Genomic DNA, 16114 nt, shown 5'->3' with positions numbered 1-16114 from the left:
ACTTGCCTACATCGCGATAATAGTTAGTTTCAAGAACGATTAATTTTAAATATATAAAACTTGTCACACAAAATCACGCGATCAAGCTTTTGGCGCCGTTGCCGAGGAACTAAGATATTAGGAGCACTCAATTTTTATTACTTTAGCCATTTATTTTCCTTAAAACAATGGTTGAACTCGTTACCATGAGGGTAAATTACTACTTGGGAACAAATGACCGAAAAATTTTTACTAAAATATTTTTCGCCAGCTAAAACAGCTAAATTGCGTAATGATATCTCTTCATTTGTACAGATAGACATAGAAACTTTTTACGATGCATTGGAGAGATACAAGGACTTACTGAGAAGGTGCCCTCACCATGGGTTACCTCTTTGGCTACAGGTTCAAATGTTCCATAATGGCCTGAATCCTTCGACTCGACAAATGGTTGACATAGCTGCTGGCGAAACCATCAATAATAAAACACCTGAAGATGCTTATGAGTTTATAGAGGAGATGTTACTGAATAACTATCAGTGGCAAGTCATGAGGACAAAACCAATGAAAACAACCGGCGTTTATAACGTCGATTCGATTACTATGCTGTCAAACCAGGTAGAACTTCTAAATAAAAAGATTGATGGTTTTCTTAGTTCTTCACAGGTTCACTCAGTAATGCAGTGTGAAGCAAGTGGAGGTGGATCAAACAATTCGGAATACCAGCCTTATGGCCACAATATGGATAATGAGCAGTTAAATTACATGGGTAATAATCCCCGATCTCAAAACAATCCATATAGTAACACTTACAATGCAAGTTGGAGGAACCACCAAAATTTCTCGTGGGGCGGTCAAGGAAATCAAAGACCACAACATCCTTCGGGTTTTCAACAGCCACCCTATCAACAAGAAAAGAAACCGAACCTTGAAGAGATGCTCAAAAAGTTTATCTCGGTGTCAAAAACCCATATTCAGAACACCGAAATAGCACTTAAAAATCAACAAGTGTCAATCCAAGGGCTTGAAACTCAGATAGACCAGCTTTCTAAACTAATCTACGAAACTACAAGGTCGCTTGCCAAGTAATACTGAACCCAACCCAAGGGAACAGCTCAACGCAATTAATATTCAAGATGACAAAGGAGTCATTGAGCCTGAGCCAGAACCGAGGCAAGAAATTGTGGTAAGCAAAGGTCAAGGTGATGTAGGTCATAATAAAAACAAACCAGTGAATGTCGAATATAATCCTCGTGTGCCATACCCCAATACGACAAGGAAAGACCGCTTAGATGAACAATTTGGTAAATTCCTTAAACTCTTAAAAAAATTACATATTAACTTACCGTTTATTGAAGCCCTATCGCAGATGCCAAACACAATGAAATTTTTAAAGGAGCTTTTAGCAAATAAGTGGAAGTTGGACGAGGCATCGCATGTAGAGCTAAATGCAGTTTGCTCAGCTATTCTCCAAAATAAACTACCCAACAAACTAAAAGATCTAGGGAGTTTTACGATTCCTTGCTTAGTTGGTAGTTTAGATGTTAATAATGCATTAGCTTGATTTAGGGGCTACTATTAACGTCATGCCTTAGAAAATGTTCAAACAATTAGGTCTCGGAAAACCCAAACAGACTACGATAAGCATTCAATTAGTAGATAAAACTATAAGATTTCCTAGGGGTATTATTGAAGATGTGCTAGTTAAAATCGATAAATTTATATTTCCCGTTGACTTCATTGTTTTAGACATAGAGGAAGATAGCAACAGTCTTTTGATCCTAGGAAGGCCCTTTTTAGCAACTGCTAAATCGATTATTGATGTTGGCATAGGTGAACTCACACTCCGTGTGGGAGACAAAACAATTACTCTTTAAGCTCGCAATTCTGGCAACACATCGGAAATTGAAGGTGATCGTTTAACCCATTCTACTAAAACTGACAATATGGTACAAACTACTCTGTATGAAATGAGTCTGAAGGAAACACATGAGTCATTCTCAAGCAATAGTAGAGGACCTGTTCATGAAGATCAAAGGTTACAAATCGAAGAGCTAGATGAATGGCGGACGCATAAACTGAGAACACACGATAAACCAAAACTACGCCAGAACGAGCTTAATACCTTTCCAAATCAACTTAAGGTTGGAGATAAAGTCTTATTAGATTCCGCAGATCCTCACATTGTCACTACCATACCGAATGAAGAAATCCTTCTTACGATACTTAGTATTTTCCCAATCGGTACAGACGAGGTGAGTCATCCTAAGTTTGGCACTTTTAAGGTAAATAACACCCGTATAAAACCTTATTTTGATGAGAATAATAGTAAGGATAAGGAGTATAAACTCCTCAAACCACCATGATCATTCAATGGAGAGGTAAGTTGAGCTTAGACTATAAATAAGCGCTTCTCGGGAGGCAACCCGAGCACTAACTGTATTAACTTCTTTAAAATTTAGTCTTCAACACCTAATCAGCACCTAACTTACTAACGGAGCTCTTGAATACAAGTTTTCCACAAAGACACGGCCAAGCACACGGGCGTGCTTAAGGCGGTGTGAAAACAGGGCAACGATTTTCCCAAACACGGGCTATGATAAAATGCCATGGCCGTGTGACACGGCCGTGGTCGAACCTGTCAAAACAACATGGGCGTACGACATGCCTGTGTGGAAGAACCGTGGGTAAACCTGTTAAAACAGCATGGGCGTGCGACACGCCCATGTCTAGCACCCATGGACAACACTGTCAAAATAACACGGGCATGCGTAGGGCTACACGATTGTGGGAAAAGTGAACCACGTTACACACGGTCGTGTAACATGATCATGTAGCCATACAACCTATACACACGGGCATGCCCTAAAGCTGTGTGATGACATCTCACTTCGCAACAAACACGAGCGAGACATGGTCCACACGGGCGTGTGAACCGGCCGTGCCACTTGAAAAATCACATTATCTATCTTATTTTATTTTTCTTTTATTAATTTTGAAGATTCTTTTGTTTTTAAACACAGCTTATCTTTATGATTACTATCAAATTATTCCCCCAATTCTCCTTTTGTCTTTCAGAATCATGTTTGTCTTCCAACTTTATTTCCAACAACTCACTCTCGCTAATCCAGGAATTTCATCCATTCTTAAAACAGGAAGTTTCACTTCTCTCCCTATCTTAATTTTATATTCTTATATCTATCTTTGTACATTGAGGGCAATGTACATCCTAAGTGAGGGGGGTATTCATTTCCCTATCAGAAAAATCTCTGAATGACTGTCGTGTTCTTTTGAAAAGCTCTCATATCATTTTTTAGGATAAATTTTGATTGATTTATGATTTTGATTGATATATCTTGAATTAAAACATAGGCATTTATGCATTGATTGTTTAAACTTTAAGACATTAGAGAGTTAAGCATGATAAGTTGATTTTTAAGAATTTAAAATTTTAGGTTGTTTCCCCAAAGTTTAGGTATTACTTTGAGTTGGAATTCACAAGTTTTAAACATCAAAAAGCCATAATTTGTGTGAGATTTTTGAGCCTTTTGAGCATCTATTAATTCTTTCATACTCACTTTTATTATTGCTTTGAGTTCGTCAGTATTGAATTATTATTCTAGAACTTGCTTGATTATGCATGTCAAGACCACACTATTTGATTTGATATGTCAAAATGAGAGAGGCACTTAGGATTAACCCACTCATGCCATGAAAAGCCTACCTCCACGATTAACCCTTAGTAAATCCCGTTGAGCTAACAAGCCATTTCTTGTATTACCCTTAATATTAACCCTTAACCCATTATTGTTGAAATCCCTTAAATTAATTTGATCCCTAATGTTTTGTTGAGATTGGAATTGAAATAGTTGCTTAGCTAAGTTTTATTCTACTTTGTATTTAATTTGTTCTTAAAAAAAATATGTGTATACATCTTAACAGTAGTAATCTTCTGAGCTAAAGAAGTTAAATTCCATATTCTGAGAAAAGCTCTGTTGTACGCAATTGATGACTAACTATTTTTCTAGTTAGGCAAATTTTTCAAGTCAATCTCGATTCTAACCTTTTCTTTCAGCTTGTAACCACACCCCCTAACCAAGCCTCATTACAACCCTCTAAAGACCTTTTGATTGATGTATCATCTCAAATTATAGTGGTGGAGATTTGATTTTCATGCAAGCCTATGGTAACGACTTTTCATTATTGACTATTGAGTGCTTCATTTATTGTCCTTAAACACCTCGAGTGATTTGAGTGAATCTTTACTGTGGATGTAAAACTCTGTGACATTTTGAATACAAGGTAATTACTTAGACGAGGGCAGACACCTATGTTTTCAAAATAAAATGCTCAACTTGGAATGATTGAAACTATGATGTTCATTTAGTTGAATTCTCAATGTATGATTACCTATGGATTATTTTGAGATATTATCGATAGAAATTATAAATTGAGAAGAATTTATTTTGATTATGAGTTGAGAATTTTGCTTGAGGACAAGCAAATGCTTAAGTATGGGGGTATTTGATAAACCGTAATTTATACATATTTTTACCCCATGTTTAACACATTTTATGGATGATTTCCCATTAGAATTGGTGAATTCAATGCTCCTAATGCTTTAATTTCATGTTTTATACTTAGGAGAGCATAGAAGAGCGAAAGGAATGAGAAACGAGCCCAAAATAGAGAAAAATGGGCCAAAGTACGAATTCAACACAGCCTGGACCTCCTTACACGGGCAGACCACATGGCCGTGTCAATTTGGCAGATTCGAAGCACGACTCACATGGGCGTGTCACACGGAAGTGTCCCTGTCGAGCCCAAGTTGAGTCCAATTTGGAAAAGGCCAATTTTGAGGGCTTCTAGGCATTCTAAAGCCTATAAATACTCCCTAGAGGAGGAAAGTAAGGGGACACACGGAGAGGAAGGAAGGAATTACTCGAAGAAAGCCGATTGATCCATTTCAGAAGCCGGTTTCATCATCAAGACTGAAGATCTCCCCTCAACTTCCCTTCAAGAGTTTTATGTTTTCTTTATGTTTTGTATTCGTTATTCTTCTAAGATGTTTTCCTTTTTAGTTATGAACTAAATCCCCTAAATACCTAAGAGGAATGAAACCTAAGATGAATCTTGTTATTATTTTCTGAATTGTGTGATAAATATTTAACTTGTTCTTAGTTATGTGTTCTTAATTCTTGTTTTGATATCCCAAGATACTGATTCAAGATAAGCTCTTATTCGGAGGAGGAATAGACCCTGTCTAAGAGTACATTTGTCATAATTAAGTGGAGTTGATTGCGCACCTAGAGATAGGGTGACAAGATTTTGCCAGATTAGGGTGAAACCTAATAAGGCGATCCATAGATCGAGTTAATGCAACCCTAGAGTGTTAATTAGAGAAAATTCTCAATTATTCAATCTAGGGATTAGACGTTATTAGTCTTGAATAAGGATAATAACATAACTTAGGGATCTCTACGGAACAAGTTAAATGAATAAATCGTCCGATTCGGAGCCAAAATAACAAGTACAGTCTAGGTGGATTTTTCCTTAGGTATTGTCTTAATTCAATCGTTTTCCAAAATTAATCCCCCAATTCCATTCTTTGTGAATTCTTGATTAGTTAATTAGTTAGTTAAAACAAAACCACCTTATTTTTAAGCTTGATAATAAAAAAATGGTCATTACTAGTACTTTTAGTTCTTTTGGGTTCGACAATCCGGTCTTGCTAAAACTATACTACTATTCGATAGGTACACTTGCCTACATCGCGATAATAGTTAGTTTCAAGAACGATTAATTATAAATATATAAAACTTATCACACAAAATCACGCGATCAAGCTTGAGCATTACTCTCTACTTCATTGAAATCAGCTCGGTTCGATGACATTACTATATAAAAACATGTTTTAAAACAGTCAGGAGATATCACACTATCACAGGTTATATAATGGCATGTATAGCTAGACTCGTATACGCTACGTTTAGTCTGAGAATCAACTAAATCGTAGCTCTGATACCAATAAATGTAACACCCCTAACCTGTATCCATCGCCAAAATAGGGTTATAGAGCATTACCGGATTTACAGATCATACAGATAGAAATTTTAAACATTTTATATCATTTATCATTCATGTCAAAAACCAATCGAAAACATACATAATGTCCCTACTACGAGCTATTGAGGCCCAAAATATAACTTAAAAACAAATAGGAACTAAATTTGAATTTTAGAGAATTTTTTCGAAACTTATAAAATTTTCAAAACCACAAGGGTCACACAGCTTTGTGGCCAGCCCGTGTGATTCACACAGCCAAGAGACTCGTCCGCTTCTTAGGCCGTATGGGCATTCGAAATAGAGACACACAGCCATGTCTCAGCCCGTGTCTGTACCCGTGTAACTCTCTAACTTGTGCCACACAACCAAGCCACATGCCCGTGTGCTAGGTCGTGTGAACATACTGACTTGTTCTTTTAAAAGATACAGGGGACACATGGCTGAGACGCACGCCCGTGTCTCTGTCCGTGTGGATGAAAATAGGCTATTTTTCAAGCCATATTTCTCACCCTATTTGGTACCAACCTAAACTCAACAATTTGCATATAACCAAGTCATAAATAGGCATCCAAAACCAACCAAATTCAAGCTTAAAACATGTAATATTATCACATACAATCAATATACTCTTAGACACCTCATATAAACTCGTAAAAGAACTATGCCCGTTGAACCACTTAGAATATTGTTAAATACGCGAGTAATACATACGAGGTTTACTGAACTGTAATCCGTCAATTCCTGTACATGTATGCTCATATAAATGGTAAGCTCCTCATAGCTGAATAATGGTAAGCTCATACGAGTAGTATCGGTAAACTCATAAGTGCTGAAACCAATAACCCTAATGACATGCCATTTGTATCCTACGAATTCCTAAGGTTCAAACGGGGCTTGGTAATCGTCGTACGTTGTCAGATATACAATCGATATTCATATATGATGATAATACAATTAAGACAAATTTAATTCAATCAAAGCTTATAATTATATAATTTAATTACACGAACTTACCTCGACAAGTTTACGTAGATTCGAAGGTGATTAATCCGAGATTTTCTCTTTCCCTCAATATAACTCCGTACGAGGTCTAACTAGATCTATACGAATGAATTCAACTCAATTCAAAACAAATCCCATTCAATTTAGTCCAACACACATTTTTGCAAAATTACCATTTTACCCCTATACTTTTAATTCTTTGCAATATAGTCTCTAGGCTCGAAAAATAAAATTCATTCAATTTTATCCCTACCCAAGCCTAGCCGAATTTTAAACATGCTTATAGCAGCCCATATATTTCACAATTTCACACCTTTACCACACAATTTATCACATTTCTCAATTTAATCCTTAGTTGATAATTTCATCAAAAATTCTTTTACAAAAGTTGTTTATCTGACAACAACCATTCTTTTTCTACCATTAAACTTCAAAACCCTAACATATATATCAATAGAAAAACTCAAATACTTTAATAGTTTCACAAATTAGTCCCGGGCTAGCTAGATTAAGCTACAACGATCCCGTAAACATAGAAATTAACAAAAACGAAACAAAAATCACTCACCATGCGAATGAATTAGTCTAGCCGGAATTTTCAAGCTTTCATGGCTTTCCACTCTTTTAATTTTAGGTTGAAGAAGATGATAGAAAATGATGATATATTTGTTTTGTTTTAATTTATCATTTATTACCTATTTACCAAATTAACGTTTAAAACATTTAATAATTACACTAATGCCAAGCCAATACATCTACTATCTCTTTAATAGGCTAATTACTATATAAGGACCTTCACTATAAAATTCTATAGATATTAGACACCTTTAGCTATTAGAACACGACTTTTGCACTTTACGCAATTTAATCCTTTTAATCGAATTGAACATGTAAACTGTAAATTTTCTTAATGAAATTTTTATACGGTAGTACTATCATGTTTTAGATCATAAAATAATATTGAAATAATTTTTTTGGCCTTGGATTTGTGCTCCTGAAACCACTATTCCAAATTCACTAAAAACGGGCTGTTACACACACTAAACACACATATCCTGGTGAATAGAGATTAGCTCATGTTCCCTTATCTCTCCGAAAATTGTCCCTAGACCTCAATGCCACATAGTCACATCACAAAGGTCAGTACTCATAATCCTATGGCACACCAACTATATCCAATGGTATCATAAAATCACAATGTCAAAATATCCATATTATTGTCACATATTTACATAACGAATTTTCACACATATTCACTACATATTCACATCGTTAGCACATTATAATCAATGTCACATGGTATGAAAACATAGCCACATATCTACTGTCACATGGCATGAATTTATACCCACATATTCTCTTTCACAACAACTATCATGAGCTTATGGCTCATCTCATAGCATCTCATGCATGTTCATATTTTCACAATTGCACAAACACACATATCACATTTAGTCATAGGTGTGAGAACACTTACACTCAAAATTTAGAGTAGGGATTTAGGCTAACTCTAAATTCCCAATTACACAATAAATCATTTACGAGCAGCAATTCCAAAACACTCACCAAAATATACTTTCGCTAAAAGCCAAATGCTCAGACAAGTTTTTCTTTGCCTTTGTCTCTACTCGTTGAAGGTCTTATTAACTCTGAGACTTCAACAAGACAAACCACACAAACATACAATCAACAATCAGTCATTACTCACCTTAAACAGTAAAAAACAATAGCTTGAGCTACGTTCTCTTTTAACCGAAACCTTCAAAATAGAAACTTTAAATTTGAATATCTCGGCATAAACTTAATATTTTTATACAAAACGAATTTCGTTCATCTACATATTTATCTACGACTAATTTCCAACCTTTAAACTACACAAAACTACAAGTTTCAAGGTATCGACACTTTTTGACAAGTTTTGGCCATTATGATAAAAATTCATCAAAACTGGAGAAATCCTTAACGAAACTTCAATGTAGCTTTAAAAACCTTTTAATCATATTAAAAAAAGTTGAAAAACACTTTGAAACCATATTTTAATCCACAATCCCAAAATTCACCACTAACAACTAACTTTTTGGCTTTTATTTAAAACATATGTTTTAAAGGCTAACAATTAAGTTTAAGAGATTAGATATCATTTAAAACTATGAGCCTTAAAGCAAATCCGAGAAAACCCACTCTTAAAGAAAATGATGAAATTAGTGAGGTTTTTGGGTGTTTTTCTTGTTTTCAATGGAGATTTATGGTTCAAAGAATGTTGGCAATCAATAGTAATTAAGATTTGGAAATTAAAATAGAATGAAATAGCAAAAGAAAACAAAAGGGACGATAAGAGCTTTTTTGGGGAGCTCTATCATGAATAATTTGGAGAAAGAGGGAGTTTTTAGGTTGATTTTAAAATTTTGTGTAAATTACTTTGCAAAAACTCTCAGTTTTGGCTCTTTTACAAATCAATCCTATTTTCAAAATTAGATATATTTAAAACCCATTTTCAAAAATTGACTTAATTTCCTAATAGCCATTGTCGAAAACATTATCAATTACCAACCTTGCGATATTCCGAGCACATATATTTTAACTTCCTAAAATACCCTCGAAACTTCTAAGCCTAGTTTTGGGGTGTTACCATTCCCTCTCTAAAAAGAATTTCTTCCTTGAAATTACCTGTACTAAACAGATAAGGATATTGTTGTCTCATCTCCTCTTCAGCTTCCCAAGTAGGCTCTTATGTCCTGTGGTTGCACTACAAAACTTTAACCAACGGAACCTTTTTGTTACACAAAACCTTATCTTCATGAGCTAGAATCTCAATTGGTTCCTCTTCATAAGTGAGATCAGGTTGAACCTCAATCTCTTCTACTGGCATAATATGCAACGGATCTAAACGATACTTTTGATGCGTAGACACAGGGAAAACATCATGAATTTGCTCAAGTTATGATGACAACTTGAGTCGATAAGCTATCGGTTCAATCCTCTCAACAACCTCATAAGGTCCACCATATCTTAGACTCAATTTACCCTTCCTTCCGAACCTCAAAACCTCCTCTTAAAAACCTCCAACATATCATGTACTACTCGCCCATGAACTTCCTCTAAGAAAATAACTCCAAGTCAAACAATCAGCAGTAGTACCTCTCTTAACCGTATTCTACCAATGATGAGCCTCACCGTCAAGTAGGGACATAGTACAACCCAACTTCTCCTCATTAGAACAGGACATCTTCTCGAGGATCCTTTCAACTTCTTCCAACTAGCACTCAGCTATGGTCAGATCGGTTCTTTTTACCCTGGAAAACTCTTTACCATCCAATGCCCGCAGATGTTCAAGCTACAACCCTAGATTAAAAGGAGTAGGGTTAGCACCATCAATCCTCTGAAACACTCCAATCATAGCTTTCATAAGAGGGCCAATACCTTCATCAGGTATGTTCGCCCTTTGCGGCGAAATAGGAGGTGCAGAGGATGTACCATCCTCTTGAGCATTAGCATTCACATTTACACGTCTATGAGGCATATCGAATCTAATAATCTAGCATACACAAACAAATAAGAGGTGTGAGTGGCAGGGAAATGATCCAAGTTACATTCTTGCAATAAAACTTTATGATTAAGGCAATGTGTTCCCGTTCCTACCCCACATGCAATTCAATCAGAGATATTTTCAAACACTCTTAATCAATCAGAGTAACTTAAACACTTGGATTTTACAACCCCAATCCATACAACAATCACCTAGGTCCGAGTGTTAGTGAACCTGGCTCTGACTAAATGTAACACCTTATACCAAGCTCGATCACCGAGCCCGAATATTAGGACGCCATACCAATATCTCATCAACAACATAGCCAAATCATCTCATCAAACATGAGAATAATGTCATATTATTAATCTTAACATATATAGAGTTCCTAAGTCACGAATACTTAGAGCAGTATTAAATTAAGCTAAACAAACATTAAACGAGCTTATTACACAATTGCAGCATACATTTGAACCACTTAGCAAAATTTTAAAACAAATCATGTAGGTATCGGTACTAATACAATGGTATCAATATTTCTCATAGATGGTATCGATACCACCTAGAAAATTGATACCACATCAACATTTTGTTTCTCACTGGAAATTAATACACAAGAATTTTATTGGTACATTTTAAAAGGTATCAATTTAATTTCCCCGAGTATCAATACTTGTGACATGGTATCGATACCAAATTGCATTACTGACTTCCTGTACATTAGAAATATCATGGATGTATCAATTTTAAAACCCGAATATCAATACCTATACTCTAGACATAAAAAATACAGCATATTAAGGCATTTAATCCATTCTAACTAATAACTATTCAATATGCATCTATTACCTCATCAAACCATCATCAAAATGACTATAATAACAGTTCAAAACATTGTAAATACATCCGAACAAGAAATCAATATATCAAGATCCAAGTCCATAAATCCTAATAGCAATAGAGTTATGTTGTAACATCCCGAAATAGGGCCTAAACGGAACAGTGGTTGCGAAACCACAAATCCGAGGTAGAAAATTTTATTTTATTATTTTGAGGTTCATGATATGATTGTATGATTCTATGAAAATTTCGTGATGAAATTCTATGCATAAAGTGCTTAAGTTGAGATTAGGGACTAAATCGAATAATTTGCAAAACTTGCATTCTAGAAGTTTTTAGTATGAAATTGTTTTGGAATATTAATTAGGAGGGTTTAAATAACAATTTGACAAATTTCTAAGTTCATGGACAAAATAGGACATGGATGGAATTTTTGAAAGTTTAATAAGGAAGGGCATTTTGGTCATTTGGATATTAAATAAAATAAAAAGGGAAAAATAACACAAAATTCATCATCTTCTTCATTAGCACGAAATTTCAAGGGTTCTCCATAGCTAGGGTTTGTTTCAAGCTTTCAAGCTCCATAGTAAGTGATTCCAAGCCCCGTTTTTAATGTTCTTTACATTTTCGGAGTCCCGGTAGCTCGATAAAGCTTATGCTAGCAATAATTTAAGTTAGGGTTCATATTTGGAAAAATACTCATAGGTGAAAAGTGTTTATTTTAATGTTTTATGATAGAGTATGAGGTTTTAAATTATGTTAGACAACTTGTGCTACTCGGTTTTAAGTGAAAACGAGTAAAAGGGCTTAATTGGTAAAAATACCTAATAGTCATAAGTACATGTTAGAGTGTGAATTTGATGTTGTCATAGAAGGGAAAAATGATCAGCATGTCATAAAACATAAGAAAATAGGATGAAGTTTAAATTACGAGCCTTGGGGCAAAAGTGAAAATATGTGAAAGTTTAGGGGCAAAAATGTAATTTTGCCAAAGTTTGGGTGTAATATCCTGATTTTGGGCCTAATCGGAATAGTAGTTTCGTGACCACAAAATTCGAGATAGAAATAATTATTTTATGATTATTTTAAGGTCTATGATATAATTGCATGATTGTGTGAAAATTTAGTGAAGAAATTTTATGCAAAAAGTGTTTAAATTGAAATTAGGGACTAAATCGAATAATTTGCAAAACTTGCATTCTAGAAGTTTCTAGTATGAAATTGTTTTGAAATATTAATTAGGAGGTCTTAAATAGCAATTTTACCAATTTCTAAGTCTATGGACAAAAATTGGACATGGATGGAATTTTTGAAAAGTTTAGTAGTAAGGGCATTTTGGTCATTTAGGGGTAAAATGAATTAAAATACAAAATTAAAAGCCATTTTTGCTCATCTTCAACCCCATGGCCGAATGTAGCAAGGAGAAACCATGGCTAGGGTTTTTCAAGCTTCCAAGCTCGATTGTAAGTCTGTTCTAGCCTCGTTTTTAATGATTTTTACGTTTTTAGAGTCCCGGTAGCTCGATTTAGCTTATGCTAGCAATAATTCAACCTAGAGTTCATATTTGGAAAAATACCCATAGGTGAAATTTGTCTATTTTGGTGTTTTATGATAAAATATGAGGTTTTAAATTATGTTAGACAACTTGTACTACTCGGTTTTAAGCAAAAACGAGCAAAAGGGCTTAATCAGTAAAAATACCTAATAGTCATAAGTACATGTTAGAGTGAGAATTTGATGTTGCCATAGAAGGGAAAAATGATCAGCATGTCATAAAACATAAGAAAATAGGCTGAAGTTTAATTTACGAGCTTTGGGGCAAAAGTGTAAATATGCAAAAGTTTAGGGGCAAAATTGTAATTTTTCCAAAATATGATTTTGGGTCAATTTGAATAATGTGAGTCCTAATTAGACTATATTTTAAATGATAGAGCAAGGAAAACTGAAATTGAGCTAAAATAGGAAAATACCAAGTTGTGGACTAAATGGTAAAAGTAGCCATTTTCAGCATACGAGGTAAGTTCATATGTAAATGTTGGTGACATGGTTATTATTTTAAATGTTTTAATGTTATTTAAATGATATGATAATTATTATGAAATATTATCTTGTGATAATTGTTTGTTAATATGTCAAATTATGTGATATACTTGGAAAATGTGAAATACTACCGAGTATCTCAGAATTCGGCATTCCGTAGAAGATGGTTGAGACACATGATTCGGAAAAGGTCCGTTGAACCTTAGGAATGGATTAGGATACAAGTGACATATCACGGGATATTTGGGCATCCGAACTCGTTGAGTTGAGTCCGAGTTCACTTATGGATGCGAATGTTCGAACTCGTTGAGTTGAGTCCGAGTTCGAGAGATGTAACTAGGCATCCGAGCTCGTTGAGCTGAGTCCGAGTTCACTTATGGATGCGAACGCCCGAGCTCGTTGAGTTGAGTCCGAGTTCGCTTATGGGGGTTACATGGTAGCTTGGCTACATATGTGGCACTTATGTGCAAACTTTCCATGTATCCAATTATATTCCGATGTGTTCAACGGTAAAGTTCTATTGAAATGGAGGAATATCAAGATGAAAGGGACGTATTGGTAAGTGTTGTGAAATGGGTACTTTGAACAGGTATGTACTTAACCCTCGGGTTGAAAAATCGATATAACAACAATATGGTAAGATGATAAATGAAAATGTGATATGAATGTCTTGGTGATGATTATGCAAATGATGTTTTATGTTTGCTTATATGGTTATGTTACTTGCTATTTGCATGTGAACTTATTAAGCATTTATGCTTACTCCCTCCTTTTCATTCCTTGTAGTTTTGACAAGCCAGCTCGGAAATCGGGAACGGTCGGAGGCTCGCTCACACTATCCGTATACCATCTTGGCATAATGGCTTGTATATTTTGAGTATGGCATGTATAGCATTATAATCATTTTGTATATATGGTCTTATGATATGGTTATTGAGTGGTATGAAAATGCTTGGTAATGATTAGCCATTGGAATGGCTAATCATGATCATATTTGGTGTTATGTATGTCAAATTACTGGCTAATCCATGGAAAACCATGAAATAGGTAAAATTTACCATAAAATAGATTCAGACAGCAGTAGTAACGTGAATTTGAAAAATCACTAAAAATAGTAGAAATGGAATTAAATAATGAATAAGTTATGGAATCGAATCTTGATGAGTCTATTTTCATATGGAAGAAGCGAAACAGGTATATGAGCTATATTTTATGAGATGTTTAAATTTTTGTGAAATAGGGCCAGAGAGATTTCTAGATCCCTTGTTCAAACTTTGGAAATTCACCATAAATTTTACAAAGATAATTAGAAGTCATGCTTTATGTGTACAGATTCATTATTGAGTCTAGTTTTATTAGAGACAAACTGCATAGTTATTGAAGCTCTGTACAGGGAGATATCTGATTCGTAATACACAGAGGTAAGAGTAGTCAAACCCTGAAATAGGGGAGACTTTAACTAATAAACTGTACTAATTGGCCCAACCAAAAATTCTAGAAAAAAATTACTAGATAGATATATGAGTCTAGTTTCAGGAAACATTTACAAAATTGGATTTTGAGTTTCAGAACTCGAGATATGATTTTTAAAGCAACTATGATGCAGTGCTTGTCTGGAAATTTTAAAATGAATTGTATGAGCTGTTTAAGTAATGAATTAAGTCCGTTAACACCTCGTGTTCGACTCCGGCAACGGTCTCGGGTACGAGGCATTACATTGGGTCAAGGACTGTTTTGATAAATGTGAATATTAAATAAGTTAAATTTGGTATTGTAGATCAAGAAGAGCGAAATTTGGGAGTAGATCGGGGAAAAGAAAAAGTAAAGGACTAAATTGTAAAGTTTAGTCACATTTTGTATCGAGGTAAGTTTACAGTAAATAAATGCAATATTATTTTATTTTACATTATTATTGTAATTTCCAGCATTTATATACTTATTTTTTTGAGAATATTTAAAGTCGAATTAAAGGCGAAGTGACAGAGAAAAAACATTAGGAAGCCCCATTTGAACCTTAGGAATGTTAGGATATTGGGGTTGACAGGACAAGACAGGACAAGACAGGACAGAAATGAGCCATGTAAGTCCATATCATATATATGGCTTTAGAGACAGGAATGAGCCATGTAAGCCCATATTAGATATATATATGGCATTGGAGACAGGAATAATTCATGTAAGTCCATGTCGAAGACATGGCATTGGCAGGATATTGATAGACAGGAACGACCCCAGTGTCCTTAGTATTTCGAGTGGTTCAACGGGTCATTGTACACATTAAATTACAGTGAATTATCAGCAAAAGGAAAGGTAGATTATATTTATGAATAGTGAAAGGTCAGGTAAGAAAGAAGGTAAGTGAGTAAAGAAGAAGGTAGAAAATGAGAAGTAAAGAAAGTTTATGAGGCTAGGTGACATTATGTATAATTATTCATTATGTTGAATGTTGTAATTTATTTGCTTGTAAGCTTACTAAACCTAGTGCTTACTCTCTTTATTTTCTTTTTCTTATAGTTTTTATCAAGCCACTCGGGGATCGAAGGAAAAGTCGGAGACCCGATCACACTATTGAAGAAATCACATTGGTATAGTTAGACGTTTCGTTTTGTGTATGGCATGTATAGGAACTTGGTTTCTTTTGATATGATATGATCAATGAAT

General features: G+C 34.8%; 1 non-coding gene across 1 annotated transcript; it reads right to left on the bottom strand.

The window, feature by feature from the left end:
• Window positions 1-261: 261 nt before the first annotated feature.
• Window positions 262-368, bottom strand: LOC128283153 (small nucleolar RNA R71). Its single transcript, XR_008273494.1, has one exon. It is a non-coding gene; the product is annotated as a small nucleolar RNA R71 (small nucleolar RNA).
• Window positions 369-16114: the final 15746 nt, after the last annotated feature.

Source organism: Gossypium arboreum, chromosome 10, assembly GCF_025698485.1.
Source record: "Gossypium arboreum isolate Shixiya-1 chromosome 10, ASM2569848v2, whole genome shotgun sequence".
In the NCBI taxonomy this organism is placed as follows: Eukaryota; Viridiplantae; Streptophyta; class Magnoliopsida; order Malvales; family Malvaceae; genus Gossypium; species Gossypium arboreum.
The sequence above is the reverse complement of the archived record's forward strand: the minus strand, read 5'-3'. Positions and strand labels throughout refer to the sequence as shown.